Source organism: Danio rerio, chromosome 3 (assembly GCF_049306965.1).
Source record: "Danio rerio strain Tuebingen ecotype United States chromosome 3, GRCz12tu, whole genome shotgun sequence".
NCBI lineage: Eukaryota > Metazoa > Chordata > Actinopteri > Cypriniformes > Danionidae > Danio > Danio rerio.
The window spans coordinates 27,746,005-27,760,973 of NC_133178.1; the positions used below are offsets into that span (position 1 = coordinate 27,746,005).

The 14,969-nt window shown below is 37.6% G+C and overlaps 1 protein-coding gene across 4 annotated transcripts in view; it reads left to right on the plus strand.

Annotated features, from left to right (window-relative positions):
- cacna1ia (calcium voltage-gated channel subunit alpha1 Ia) overlaps positions 1-14,969 on the plus strand; it is a 413,851-nt gene that overhangs the window by 34,049 nt on the left and 364,833 nt on the right. Inside the window, exons 1-3 of one of the 4 annotated variants that reach the window (XM_073944537.1) lie at positions 2,673-3,041; positions 3,116-3,255; positions 3,387-3,507. The exons of the other annotated variants lie outside the window; for them this stretch is intronic. The gene's annotated coding sequence lies outside the window, so the exon portion shown is untranslated. Of the gene's footprint in view, positions 1-2,672; positions 3,042-3,115; positions 3,256-3,386; positions 3,508-14,969 lie in introns of those variants that run through there. 4 annotated transcript variants of the gene reach the window in all.

The following is a 14,969-nucleotide window of genomic DNA, read 5'->3' on the forward strand; positions in this document are numbered from 1 at the left end:
AGATTTTTTTTATGAGCATAGTAAAAATAGTTTCCTGTTCCATTAGAAAAAGTCATTTTAGTGTTTATTCATGTTAAAACTCTTAAATTTCATTAATATTGGTCTTAAATTTAAATTTAAGTCTTAAATTTGATTTAATGAAACTTGCCGAACCCTGTTTATTGTTTTTCTTGTCTATCTGTTTAAAGTAATAATGTTTGCAAATCCATAATTTGGTCACTAGTGCTACATACTGAAAGTTTCCATTAACAGCCTTTGACCCCTAACAGCTGACCCTGTGTTTTGGCATCTCATATACAGCCCTGAATCTACTCTAATCTAGTCTTGCTTCGCCCTCTCTGTACACCCGGTAAGCACTCTTCTGTATGTGTGTGTGACTCCAAGCATGCAGCTCCAGGTCACGGCTGATTACATCTTTCAAGATTTAGCAGAAATTACTTCTAGTGTCCCAAAGGTAAGAGCATCTAGAGGGATCTCGCTTGAATTAGTTTCACCACTGGCTTTCCTGTCCATATTCTGCACTTTTGTAGTCACTCGGCAATATATTTATACCGAGTTATACAGAATCTGGAATTGCGTTTTAAAATGAGGCACTGAATTCATGGTGAGGTGTGTGTGTGTGTGTGTGTGTGTGTGTGTGTCAGAATCAAAAACTGCTCTGAGACATATCCATCTTTTAATTGTGCATCCAGACATGTATTTTAATATCAAAACACATGATTTATTTACTGCACTGAGGATAGGAATTGCATGCTCAATTAGACACCCCTTTGATGTGAATGGTTAAAATGATCTTGTTGCTGTTAGCGTACAGCTGGGAGCTTCCAACCACATATCAGCTGCTAGCAGTTTATCAGCCATGCTCAGGCAGCTGAAATGTGTTGCATGCGTGCAGCACCATGGACAGTGCCTATCATGTACTGTCCATGGTGCTGAAGTTTAGTTGAGCGCAACAGTGTGAAAAGTATATAGGCAAATGCATTATCCTAGTACATTAAGAGTTATAAAATAGCTTTTAGGAAATCTTAAATATGCAGCGTCATACAAGCCTCGAAGGGATAGTTATTATATAACAATAAAACAATAATATAATAATTTTTCTTTTAATTTCCTTAATTAAATTGACCTACATATTCCCAGTGATGGAATATGCTGAAAGGGCATCCGCTGCGTAAAACGTGCTGGATAAGTTGGCGGTTCATTCCGCTGTGGCGACCCTTGATTAATAAAAGGACTAAGCCGAAAAAAAAAAATGAATGAATGAATAATTGATCTACTAATTTAGGTGTCATTTTCTGCAATAGAAGTTAGTTTGTTTTTTATGTTTTCAGTGGAGTTTCCATGCTAGCCTGCTGCTAATGACGGTATAATAACGGTCTTTCGTCTCTTTTTATGCTTTAGCAACCAAATTGATTCTTAAGTCTATTAATTAAATGATTTATTTGAATTAAAATGCAACATCCAAGCTGTAAAAGGAGCCTTATGAAATTGAAAGTAGTCACATAAAGCCTTCACCAGAAGTTTATCGTTGGCTGAAAAACTGTGCATAAAGCTCATTAGTTGACTTAAAGTGAGTAAAACTGTTGCTTTTAAAGCAGTTAGTTGATTATACTTAATTTTAAGACTAAAATTTAGCCACTTTAAGTAAATGAACTTTGTGAGAAAGATAATGACATGATGAAAGATTAGTTTAGTCGTTTTAACTTAGGCTAACTGTTCTAAATGACAGCTGTTGTTATTTAGAGTATCCAAACACTTATTACAAGTGAGTCACTTGCAAGACATAACATGCCCATTGCTCCTTATGATACATTGAGGTCTTAAGAAGCAAATTAATTGTTATGTGAACCTCAGCAAAAATAAAAGTTTGTCTGAAAAAGAAAAAATCACCTTGGCTTGAGGGTGAGCAAATAACATATTTATAACATATTTAGGTTCAGACCAAGATTTTGCACTTTAAATTTAATTAAATGTTTGTTTGTTTTTAGTTTGTGTCTTCTAGTTTACAAAAACAAACAAAATCATAATTTCTTATGTAATTCGTATGTAAATGCTTCCTTGCAGCATTTAAAGTATGTGTTTTTATGGAATGCCTCTTCGGATGCATCATTTGCGTGACATTGAAGTGTAAAACCGCCCTCACAGTCTAATAAAATAAATCGTCGTGTTTGTGCACTGCATACGGTATTACAGCCTGATCTAGTCTCTCATATGTGCTCCTCAAATCTGCTATTTGCTGACGTTTCTCGCATTGATTTTGATTTGTGAGTCGACTTGAGCAATTCCGTCTTTCCAAATAAAGGCATACAGTTCCCTCATTCCAAAGACTCGATAACCCTTTAATGAGCTATACCTGCGCTCAATCTTCCACATTCTTTTCGCACGTGCACGTAGTATAGACTTCTCAAACGCCGACGAGCCACAACACTCCGCTGCGTGTTTTAAGATTCGTTAAAATCGCATCCCCTGCACGCAGTCGCACTGTTTTGCGGTAATTTCGCTCATTTTTTTCTCCCCTAGATTCTTATAGACATGGCAGTAGCACATCAGAAAAGGGGAGTTGCTTGTACAAACAGCTCGAGAGCAAATCATTCATGTGTGCGCATCGAACATGCCCCATCTCGTGAGACGCAGGTGAGAGGGACCCTGAACTCGCCAGCGTCGGGCGCGTCAGTGCGCGCTCACATCCGCGTCGCTCAGTTGGAGTTCTTCTCCGCAGTTCAGCGCGCGTGAGGCAATGCGATTTCACCTGCTGGAGCACTGTGATCACGCTGCGGGGAACCCAAGTTTGATATCTCAATTGCAAAATATGATTTTCACCTCGCATTGTGCGGATTTAAGGACATTCGTCGTTTTATGCGGATTATTGAGCGCGCAGACCAAGCAAGAACACTGAAGGAAAAGCGATGCAACTCGCTCCCTTCCACCAAACCTCGCGACGAAACAGGTTTTTCTTTTTTTCTTTGGGAATATATGCGCAGTGTGGAACGGATTTGGGAAGATTTACATGGCTTTGGGTGGAAATCCAGTTTGCGTAAACGGTAAGAAGGAGCAGTAAGTTAAAACTGCAGACGGAGGTTTTTTTTTGTCAGACTGAATACTGTTTGCTTTTCAGACAAATCGGTTTGCATTCTCGTGTCAAACTTAAGGAGCAGACACCATCGGGGGAAAGAAATGGAAAGAACATCAACGGATAACTCGGATTTTCAGGATATGAAGTGCAGATTCGTTTGCTTGGTCTAAATGAACAAATTGGTAAGCAAAAGACTCAGAGTTATCACTGAGTTTTGGCTCGTAATGTAATTGGCTGAAGACAAGTGATTTTGTGCACGGTTAGGCAGAGGTTATGTAATGCAAGAACTGAGAATGACATTTCCTTGTCACAGAGCAGCAAGCTGGAATTTTGGCTCAATTTGATTGACGCTTTTTCGTCGTAAAGGATCTTTTGTGAAAATCAACGTCGCTCTTTTTTAGTCCCTGCGGCACGCGATTTTGATGTCAGAAGAGGTAAGGCAACTCCTCAGTACAGCCAATGTTTTATCTCTTTTTCTATTTGTATACTTTTATTAAACATCTATGACACTTAAAGGATAGTTTTGGGGGTTAAATGCTGTTTGATCTTTTGCGAATTCTTAAGGCACGTTTTTGTCTCCTGTTTCGTTGCAGAAGCTGAACGCTTTGCTTAAAATAATAAGAATCATTGTCGTGTTGAAAACTAAGCACGCAAAGAAACATTTTGGTTGCTTTAAACTGAAAAATACCATAAGAGGTCATCAATATGTTTGCACATGGGTTCTAAAACTTAGACGATAATTGCCTCTAAAAGCAAACCAAGCAAGCAAAAACGTAACCCACAGGCGTTTAATTGTCTCCTTTGTGTGTCTGAGGCGCTAAAGACGGACAGTCTGTGCAACAGTTTGAACGGATAAAATCACACGCTGTGCTGATTTCACAAGTTAGATTAGGTTTGTGAGGTGACTGCTGAAACACCAGTTAATATTGTTGACACGAGCGTGACCCAGCATGATCTGAATGCTTTGTTTTAGTATTTATGGATGTTATAAATTTAAAAATGGTATATTTTTTCCATCATTGTTTCTGAGGGAGCTTTTTGGCTCAAATCGTGCTCATCACTGACCTGTAGGCCACCTGCCAGACAGACGAAAGCTGAATCGTGTTTGTCTCTGTCATGAATCTGCTTGTTAACACGCGTTCCAGGGCCGTGACTACACATTTGATCAGCTTGGAGATAAAACATTTTCTTGTGACAATGACGTTTCAACTCTTCAGCTGTGACGTTGGCTGTTTCACTTACTGCGTCGTCACACAGATGCAACACTAGAAACGTTTATTTGTACTTTCATTCTATGTTTCTCTTTTAAATAAAGTTTTGCTTTTTAAATTGACTTTTTAAAAAAACCTAATTGTACTATGTAGGGTAGTTATTCATATCTAACTCATCTTTTTAAGACTACATTTTTAAATTCTCGAATTTATTTTAGAATTTTTCTATGTATACTTATATTTTATTGCATATTTGATTTCTGTTGTAGCGCTTTGGGTTTTAGAAAAGTACATTTTCAATAAAATGTATTATTATTTAATTAAAAGGATACCTCGCCTAAAAAAAAAAAAAAGATTTACTCATTCTCAAGTGGTTCAAAAAAAAAAAAAAAATTCTGTTGAACACAAAAGATATTTTGAAGAATGCCATTGAGATTCATAGAAGAAGGAAAAAAACAAAACAAAACTATGTTTTCAACATTTTCCTAAATATCTTTTGGGTTTAACAGAAGAAACTCAAACAAATGGAGGTTGAGTAAATGTTGATGTAATTTTAATTTTAGGGTCTCTTCAACAGCTTTATTTGTAGCATTTTTAAATCTAACATGACAGTGTGTGTACTTTTAGATTAAAATGGTCAGATTCTTAAAATGTAAATTGTATAAATTTTTTAATTAAAGTTAGTTTTTAGTTTCAATTATTTAATTAAATTTTCATTTTCAGTTTTAAATTATGTTAGCAAGTTTTAATGTTGGATTTTGTCGTTCTCATTTAGGATAATTCCACTACTGCTGAACCGCAGTTCTTTAAGCCACCTTATAGCCTTTCCATTGTACCACATGTACAAACTACAGTCCGAAACCAAACCCAACTACTCTAATATGCTGGTTTTCACATTATTGTACTTGCATTACATTGTTGCATTGGCACTGTGTTTTTATGGTAGTTTTGTTAATCGTAGCATCTGCCAGTAAATTCAACAGTTTGATGCTTTATAGTGGCTGCCATATATTGAATTGTGGCTGTCACAGTTCTGATAACACTGAATCAACAATCTTTGTTTCATGGATAATCAAGCCTAAAATTGTATGGGAAACATGGAAACACACTATTACCTATCATATCAACTATCAGTAAAAAATACTATTATTTTTTTAGCTCCTTAATTAATATTGCTATACAGTGGACATAAAGAATAAAACATAAGTTTTTTTTTCCTGATCCTGCTAGGCTTGGGGGGGACCCCTTGCACTGTAGCACTAGATTTTCTCTCAAATCATGTCTCACAAAGCCAGATTAGACTTTTTGAAAGCTGCACCCTACCACACAGAATCCTGGAATTACATTGTACTTAGTGATATTAATATATTAAAGATATGACACATACTACTGTAGGTTATAGGATTTTTGCATACATAAGATGCATGGAAGAAAAAAGAGGGAATGTGTGTGAAAAATTATATGGTGGAAAGCTTTTTTTGAACATGTAGCATGCCTCGGAGTTTGCAGAACAGGCTGTCGCTACCACATAAGACGGAACAAAAGAGCGTGTGATAATCTAACAGCCAGTAAGGACTGGCAGAGGCAAGACGAGAGGGAGGGAATGAGGAGGACCTGCTTGAGTGCTCTTCACATTGTAAAGTCTGCCCTCGCTGCACACACACATGCACACGTGTGCACTCACATGCATTCTTTTACTTCAGTCAGGAGCTCTTCAGCTCTCTCAGAGCAAGTGACTGAGGACAAATTGCTACTTGAGAGCCCAACCAACCCCTGATCTCTTACCCAACCCAAAACACACTGCAGTTTTCCCTTACGACCGTGCGACCGGTGTGGCTCTTGTGCAGGTTATTGCTCAAAGCACATTTTGTATTAGCTGGTACAGAGGTCTAGTGTTTATAGGAAGGATTATTAGACCACGTTTCTCATCGGTGGGCAGCTACACTTGGCACACTGTAGTCTGAATTCTCCAGAGACCATAAATTCATAAAAGCACTGTTTCAGCACTGCTCCTGCTCCAGGTTGGATTGTTACTGCTGCTGTGGGTCTTAATAAGTGACTGAAATTCCCAAGGAATTTTAGAACTGGTTAGGCGTTTCTTGTCTATAGGAACACTGTGCGGTTGAGGTTCATGAAGCAGGTTGTGTTTGATGTTTTGTCGAGTGTACAGTATGTGTCCACCAGTGGAGCTTATACGCTGTCTGTCTGTGCTCACACCTACTGGAAATTCAGCACTGCCTCTGGGAAAACTGTAAAACCAAGTCCAGACTGATGGATTGTATTTGTTTGTGTTTTAAATGGAGTTTAACTAAAACTGATATCCTTCATAATCATTTACTCAGCCTTTACTTGTTCCAGACCTGTTGGTCTTTCTTTCTCTTTCTTTCTTTTTTGGAAAAAATAATTGTTTTTTTTTTAATCCACTTACATCTGTAAAAACTATTTTGATTAACTCAATCAATGTGTGTTGGGGCAGCATGATGGACTTGTGTGACACCTAGCATTTTTTACAGTGTAGTATTTGTTTTTCCCATTACGAAAGTCAATGGTTACAGGTTTCAGCTTTCTTTAAAATATCTTCTTTAATGTTCAACAGAATGAAGCCTAAATATTTTGAACTACTTGAGGGTGAGTGTAAAATATAAAAAATAGAGGGAGTTTATAGAGGGTTAACTATATCTCTTTAGGGGATTGTAAAAGCATTGGATGCAGTGTCATTTGAATTTCATTGCATCTCTGTTTTAGTATCGTTTATTGTATTTTATAAGATTGCTCCTAGTGAGAGGTTAGGTTGAATTGGTATAAGTTAATATATTTTATTTTTTATTTTTATTTTTTGCAGAGACAGAGAGAGAGAGAGAGAGAGGGGAGCGTACTCGTAGTCATTCACTCAGCTATTCACCTAGTCTACTGTGTAAATGCTGTAAATCTTTCAAAAACAGTATAAATATTCACAACCCAAAACACTGATGTGCATTTCTGGGTTGGTAGAATGACCTGTTCTGTATATCCATTCTAGGTTTATATATTTATTTCTTCTTTCAGATGAACAAAATCAGAGTAAAATTAAATGTTGATGTTTTGATCCTCCAAATCAATCAATCCATCCATCCAATTCATCTACCCATCAATTCTTTCTTCCATCCATCCCAATCCAATCCAATCTCATCCATCCATCCATCTTAATCCATCTTTCTATGTAATTATCTTTCTGTCCATCCATCAATCCCAATCCATTTGAATTCATCCCTATACAATCCATCCATCCATTCATCTTTTCATTCCTTCCATCTTTCTATCCATCCCTCCTTCCATCCATGCCAGTCCAATCCACCCTTCCAGCCATCCTAATCCTATTCTGACCATCCCAATCCAATTCCATCCATTCACTTTCATCCTTCCCTATACAATCCATAAATCTATTCACCTTTTCATTCAACCATCCATCCATCCCAATCCATTCTTTCAACTATCCCAATCCATCCTTCAATCAATCCATCTTTCTATCTATCCCAATCCACTTCCATTCATCCCAGTCCAATCCATCCTTATTCCCAATCCACTTCCATCCATCACAATCAATTACTATCAATCCCAATCAATGGGCTATGTAAGATTAACATTTCTGAAATTCACTTTAAATGATCTTGGGAGACTGAATATAAGGCATCAAACTAATTCTAACCATATGAATGTGCATATGGCTGTTGCCAGAAGCCAGTGATAATAGTTTATGAAGTCTTAATTATGGATATATACAAATCTGGGGAAAAGCAGAATATTATTTAATACAACAGTCATTGGGTTAATCTGAATGAAGAACAACATACAAATAGAATACCTAGAGGGAGAGTAAATTATGGCACGATATTCTTTAATGTTTCGGTCATATATTTTAATAGTCCATTTGTACAAATAGTTTATATAAACTTGTAGTATATGTATAAACTGTTTTTAACACATTTAAAATAATTTTGTGCAATTAATTATTTGTAGAGAGCTTAAACATTTATTGTTTTAACTGTTTGCAGTCATTAACTTTCCATAAAAAATAAGATTAGAATTTTATTATTTTATTAGTGTAAAGCACTGAAAAACACAGTCCAGAGAGCAAGCTGTCTCTCTTTTCCCATCTCTCTGCTGTGATAGTAGGGGATTAGCGCTGTGTTTAGCTGCAAAATCTGTGAACCAAATCACACCCTTCGCTTTCTTAACTGCTCCTAATTGATCGAATTAGGGGATAGCAAATGTGAGATATTCCTCATGGCCACCAGCTGTTTACTCTGGAAAAGAGGCTCCATACGCAGCATACAGAGCAGCTGCAGGTGCTGCTAGAAGACCTCTGTGAGAACACAGACATTGTCTGCCTCCATCCACGGAGGGCATAAGATCTCTAGCTGCCCTCGAGCCAATCAAATGAACCAGACTGGGTTTATTTTTACTTCGCAAGCCATTTCGGGTAAACTTAAATTGGATATTGCAGCTTCGCATAACAGGTGTTTTTGAGAGCGAGCCATGCTTGTTACAACAGGTCCCAAAACGGTCAGATTTAATTGAAAATCATTCACACTCGCAGCATCAAAGCAAACAGAAGTCTTTTTCGGGTTGATTAGAGCTGATGATTTATGGCAGCATCAGCAAGCTTGTTGCAGTCTTGCAATATGCAATACACTAATTTTAAAAGATGTTCAGGTTGTTGAGGCCATTCTAAATAACTTTTGATTTATGTTTGTGATGGTAATCAAATGAGCATTTGCCTATTGTAATTGATATACAACATTTCCTTGTTCATTTTTAGCAAGAAATCTTATGTTTTGTTAATAGAAATGCATTCCATTGTTGGGATGTAGTGATAAGTGTCAGTTACTGTTTTATTTCTTCAAACTTTGATGGAAGATGGTCTCCACATCATTATTAAAAATATCTTACAGCAGGAATGCATGTAATTGAGGAAGTATCCCCATTTGTCATGATGGAGCTTATTTTGTTGTTTCGTGTGTATCTGTGTAATAATAAGCAAGCAGTGATACTGATCTGCTATATTTCATGTTTTTCAGAGGGGCATTGCTGTTTTCCTCAGCATGAGAAACTCAGAAACAACATGCTCAGTGCTAAAGCTTTCCTTTGTGAACTCCGTCTACTATTACAAACATCCTTTGATGACAATGGAAAATAAAGATTTTTTTTTTTTGATTTTGGTATTTCCAAAGAGCAATGTTATTCCTCCTTTAAAATCACTGTACTGATGTTAAAATCAGTATACAGGGATGTTACAAATGTGTCAACATTGACTATAACTGAAAACTGACTTTCTTTAAGAAGCAATGTTAGTACTCTGATATAGATTTTCAACTTATTTGTGCTTCATATAGTAATGTTAAGGGGATGCACAGTGGTACAGTGGGTAACACGATCGCCTCACAGCAAGAAGGTCACTGGTTCGAGCCTTGGCTGGGTCAGTTGGTGTTTCTGGGTTTGCATGTTTTCCCTGTGTTTGCGTGGGTTTCCTCCAGGTGTTCCGGTTTCCCCCACAAGTCCAAAGACACGTGGTATAGGTGAATTGGGTAGACTAAATTGCCCGTAGTGTATGTGTGTAAATGAATGTGTATGGATGTTTCCTTGTGATGGGTTGCAGCTGGAAGGGTATCCGCTGCTTAAAACAAAACATACTGGATAAGTTGGGGGTTCATTCCGCTGTGGCGACCCCAGATTAATAAAGGGACTAAGCCGAAAGGAAAATAAATAAATGATAGTAATGGTTATTACATAAGGTTTTTTTTGTTTTGTTTTTTGTTAAAGGGATAGTTCACCCAAAAAATTAAAATTACGTCATTATTTATTCTCTGTTTTAATCCTTGATTTTCTTTTCTGTGTTTCTTCTGCTAAATATATATTTTGAAGTATGCTGGTTGCTGGCACTTATTAACTTCCATATTAGGAAAAAAAAATACTATTGAAGTCAATGGCTGCCAGCAACCAGAATCTTTCAAAGTATCTTATCTCGTGTTTAAAGAGCCCCTATTATGGGTTTTTCACAATGACCTTCCATGCAGTGTGGAACACAGCTCTAAGTGACAGAAAACATCCAGCTGAGGTTTAAATCTGAAAGTGCACCATGTTTAAAACTATTGATTCTTTAACAAAATAGTTGACTCCAAGTCGAATAAATGAAATGTTGGATTCAGATCTTTTGCTTGAACGTGTCGACGTCGATCTGGTACATCCCCAAATATAAAGTGCCGGATTCTGTAAAACAAGAAGGGCCTTTCCCATCAAACACTAGCGGAGCATGGGGGATCACGAGACTGATCATGCCACGAAGATGACGATCACTGACATGGAGATTCGGCAGCAGGGGATAAAGGTTAAAAGTTCATTTTCACAACAATACCACAGTATAGCCAACCGTGTGCTGTGTCTGTTCATTTTTCTGATGACTGATACAATAAACTATGCTGCACGTGGGATTCTCCAGCCATTTACTATTAAAGGAAGAAGCAGCAGAGGCTATTGGGACTTTGACAGGGACTTTGTCAGTAGCTGTTGTAATTCATATGGACCAGTTTCTTTTTCCTCCAGATCATGTAAGTGTAAATAAAATTGTTGCCTCATTTTCTGTATTTTTAAAAAAATTTGTATTTATTGTGTGTTATAACTTATAATCGCTCCGGGCGGCTTATAATCACTTAACTAGTAGATCTGTGCTTGTACTGTATCTCTCAGGTTAAATCTTTATGGGGTTATTCAAATACGTTATTGCGTCCAAAGCGACGTTGAAAACGTGACGCGTGCTTCTTCCTTTACCAATTTCTAAAAGAAAAAATCTGAACTCGCAATGTTTGTATTTGCTATGGCCACCATCAGCTGTTCCTCACACGCTCGGTCAATTTTCAAAATTTTGCCACAGTGTGGATTAATACTTAATGCGTGTCAGAGTTATTACTTGGGGTTAGGTTTAGGAGTAGAGTATATGCTGATTTTTAACTGCATTGCTTTATTGCATTTCTGCATCTCGCACTGAACCCAGTCAACCAATTACAACAGACTGGGTCATCAGACCAATCACAGCAGATTAGCCTCGCGCAAATGGAAGGTCTGGGTACAAATGAATAGCTGAACAAATCATATGGGAGTCGCTGGGATAATCAGGTAAAAATAAATGCATAATATAAGACAATCAAAGTGTTTTTTGACCTTGCATGCATTTCAACCTGTTGTTGGAGATCCCCAAAATCAAAATATGACCTTTTATAATGCAAAATAGGGGCTCTTTAACAGAAGAAAGAAATTGAAATAGGTTTTAAACAAATAAAGGGCGAGTAAATGATGAAAGGATTTGCATTTTTTGGGAGAACTATCCCTTTGAATACTTATTGTACTATTTAGTTCCCTTAATTATTCAGAAAATCCTTCCATAAACTGCTACCAAGTCATATAAACTGTTTATTCCTGCTCGTTTTATGTTCCACTTTGAGGCTATTTGCACCAAACAGTTCACAATACTAACTCCAGTATGCCATCCTTCTGATAAATGGGCACCATGTCAAATTTAATTATAGGCCTAAAAAATATGTTCTCCAATTTTTCACTTTTCATAGAAAAGTAAATTACTTTCCAAGCTGATTTGCTATAATTTTTTTTTAGAAGATTGAAAAAAAGGTGTATTTGAATTCTGGTTTGTTAGGCCTTTACTCACCACACCACTTTTTCAATGAAGACAGTGCTTTCTGCTAACAATTGTCTCAGCATGTGTTTGTGGGTGGAGACAGTAAACCGCCTTTGCCAGCAAGAGTTTATAACAATGTGACACCCCTGTATGTTGTCAGTCGCTCTTCTGTTCTGTCCTCGCCTGACCCGTATCGCTATAAACTCTTATTGCTGATGTCTGTGCAGAGAAAATCATAGCTTTAGGAAGCCAGAGCCAAACACACCCAGAGACGCTTGTCAGAGGAACAGGACAGAAATGTGAAGTGCTCTGAGTGATCCACTCTGCTGAACTTGCTGACCGGCAGCTGTATTCCCTCCTGGCTGGGGTTAATTAGATTCCCCTCTTTAATTTCACCCTGTTAATGGGCCTCTGAGGAGGGGAAAAAAGAAAAAAAAAAGACCTCCTGCTTTATGAGCCCAACAGGTCTGCTCATGTTGATTGTGGTCGGCGCACTGGGCGCAGCGACCTCACTATATGCATTGGTAATTTAATTGTGGCTGGCGTCTTCATGCTCTGTTTTCCAAATCAATGTCAGCTATTGTAATCGAAATTCATTTAGAGACACGTGTGGAGACGATGACGCTTAGCTGGGCTGTGTGCGTATACATATGTGTATGTGTGGGTGGGCGTTTGTTGGTTTTTCCATGGCTGTTTGTTTTGGTTTCGTATGGGATGCAGGATGGAGTTCTGCTTCTCCGGCGGCTTCGGTGGAGATTGTGATGAATGTAAAGAAATTACGCTTTATTGTCCTCCGTTAGCTCACAGACATTCCCCCAGAGGGATTGTTCTCCTATGTGTCATTCCAATAGGGTTGAGAGCGAGACTGTAGAAATGCACATAATCTTGTTGGATCTTGACAACATATACTTTAGTATTTATATGTTTTTGTTCAGAATCTCTTTTCCCCTCCCATTTGTTTACTCCTCTCTCTCTCTCTCTCTCTCTCTCTCTCTCTCTCTCTCTCTCTCTCTCTCTTTCTTTAATTCAGTTATATCCCATGTGTGCTGGTCGATAAGGCAAAGCTTCTTAATGCATGCAAGCGTTAGTGCAACCGACCGAGAGATGGGGTCATATATGATCACTTACAAAATGATCTAAAATGTTCTGTTTTTGCTGTTTGTTTTTATTTCTCTATAAAACCAGTCTGTTGTGAAAGTGTAAGTTTAAAACAGTGAAGCTGTTGGTGACCATTTTGGTTACCGCTTACTATCCTTCCGCTTAGGCGATGGAAATTGGGAAATTGGGAATTTATTCTTTTTTTTTCATGTAGTAAAATTCTTTATTGACAACTTTCTCACAATAATTAAAAAAAAAAAAAAATTAAATTTCTACATATTTACTCTTGGGGTGTCAAAACGGATTGCTTTTTCGATGCACCGCGATGCAGATGCAGACAGTTCGATATCGATTCAGTAATAGATCATAACCGGTTATTATGTACTGACGTCATTTATCTCCTATGCTCTATGTTCGGTAGAATACTATGGCGAAGCAGGCGAGGGTGAGTAAATAATATGGTCCTGCTACTTAAAGCAGATAATTGTGCACAATTCACTGCTTGTGAGTTTGCTGGACAGTCTTTCACCAAACTAAGAAGGTACAGCACGAGCCGCTATTTCACTTACTAGGGAGAAATGAAAGCTGTAAAACTCTGGACATTTGACCCACTGAAGTGTTTGTAAGGTTACTTTTTTTTCTCTCCTCTTGGCTGTTAAAGCAATACCTGTGGATCCAGACACAAGCCTGTCTGTGGTGTGAGTTTTCTTCACTGCATCTATTAAGGATTACCTGTGATAACCGTTTATTATGCCAGGGACCTGCATTTTTTGCACCTGAACCAGCTAATCAAGCTCTTTCTAGGTATACTAGAAACTTTCAGGCAGGTGTGCTGTGGGATGTTGGAGCTAAACTATGCAGGACACCGGCCCTCCAGGACCGAGCTTGGACACCCCTGCTGTAGACTGTTAACGCGGCTGTTCTTACCGCATCACTCATCGGTAAATTGCGATTTCATTTTTAAAGCCAATCGCAGCCCTTTCCGTTTAGTGGGTAAAGACAATGACCAATCATAGGGGTTAAAGAACTCTCTTGAGAGTGTACAAAAAGCCAGCGGGTTAATATTTACATTAGTTTATTTGCTATAAATGCTCATGTTTACCCTCTTTGCATGTATTAAAGTTGACCTTAAAGTTATATATATATATATATATATATATATATATATATATATATATATATATATATATATATATATATATATATATATATATATATATATATATATGAGCAATTCCTACAAATGTCAACCTAATCAGTTTTTACCAAAATACGGAAACCGTTTCTGTTTTTTTTGTGTAAGCAAATACTTTACAGTACTTTTAGAAATACTCAAATGTCTCTGGTAAATCAAATATAATAGTTTGAAGACACTGATAAAGTCACACAAGTGCCGGTTTCACATCCGTCACATCCATAACGGAGAGACTCGCATCCATAACGACACTTTTCCCTCATAAATGCAAAGATATAATTTTATCTATTTGCCATCTAATTACACAATACAATCATCTATATTTACAAATTTTTTTTTGCTGTTGTGTTTAGAATTGGACTATACACAATAAAAAATCTCCAACTTTAAACTTTACACTGTCAGCAACATTTTCACTGCTTTACACTTGTCTCTTTACCTATCTTCATGCATTGCGAGTTTACTACAAAATTAATTTACTTTCGGGTGTCACGGTGGTGCAGTGGGTAGCACAATCGCCTCACAGCAAAAAGGTCACTGGTTCGAGCCTTGGCTGGGTCCAGGTGCTCCGATTTCCCCAACAGTCCAAAGACATGCCCTATAGGTGAAGTAAAAAAACTTAATTGGCCATGTTGTATGTGTGTGTGAATGAGAGTGTATGGATGTTTCCCACTGATGGGTTGCAGCTGAAAGGGCTTCCGCTGCGTAAAAAAATATGCTGGATAA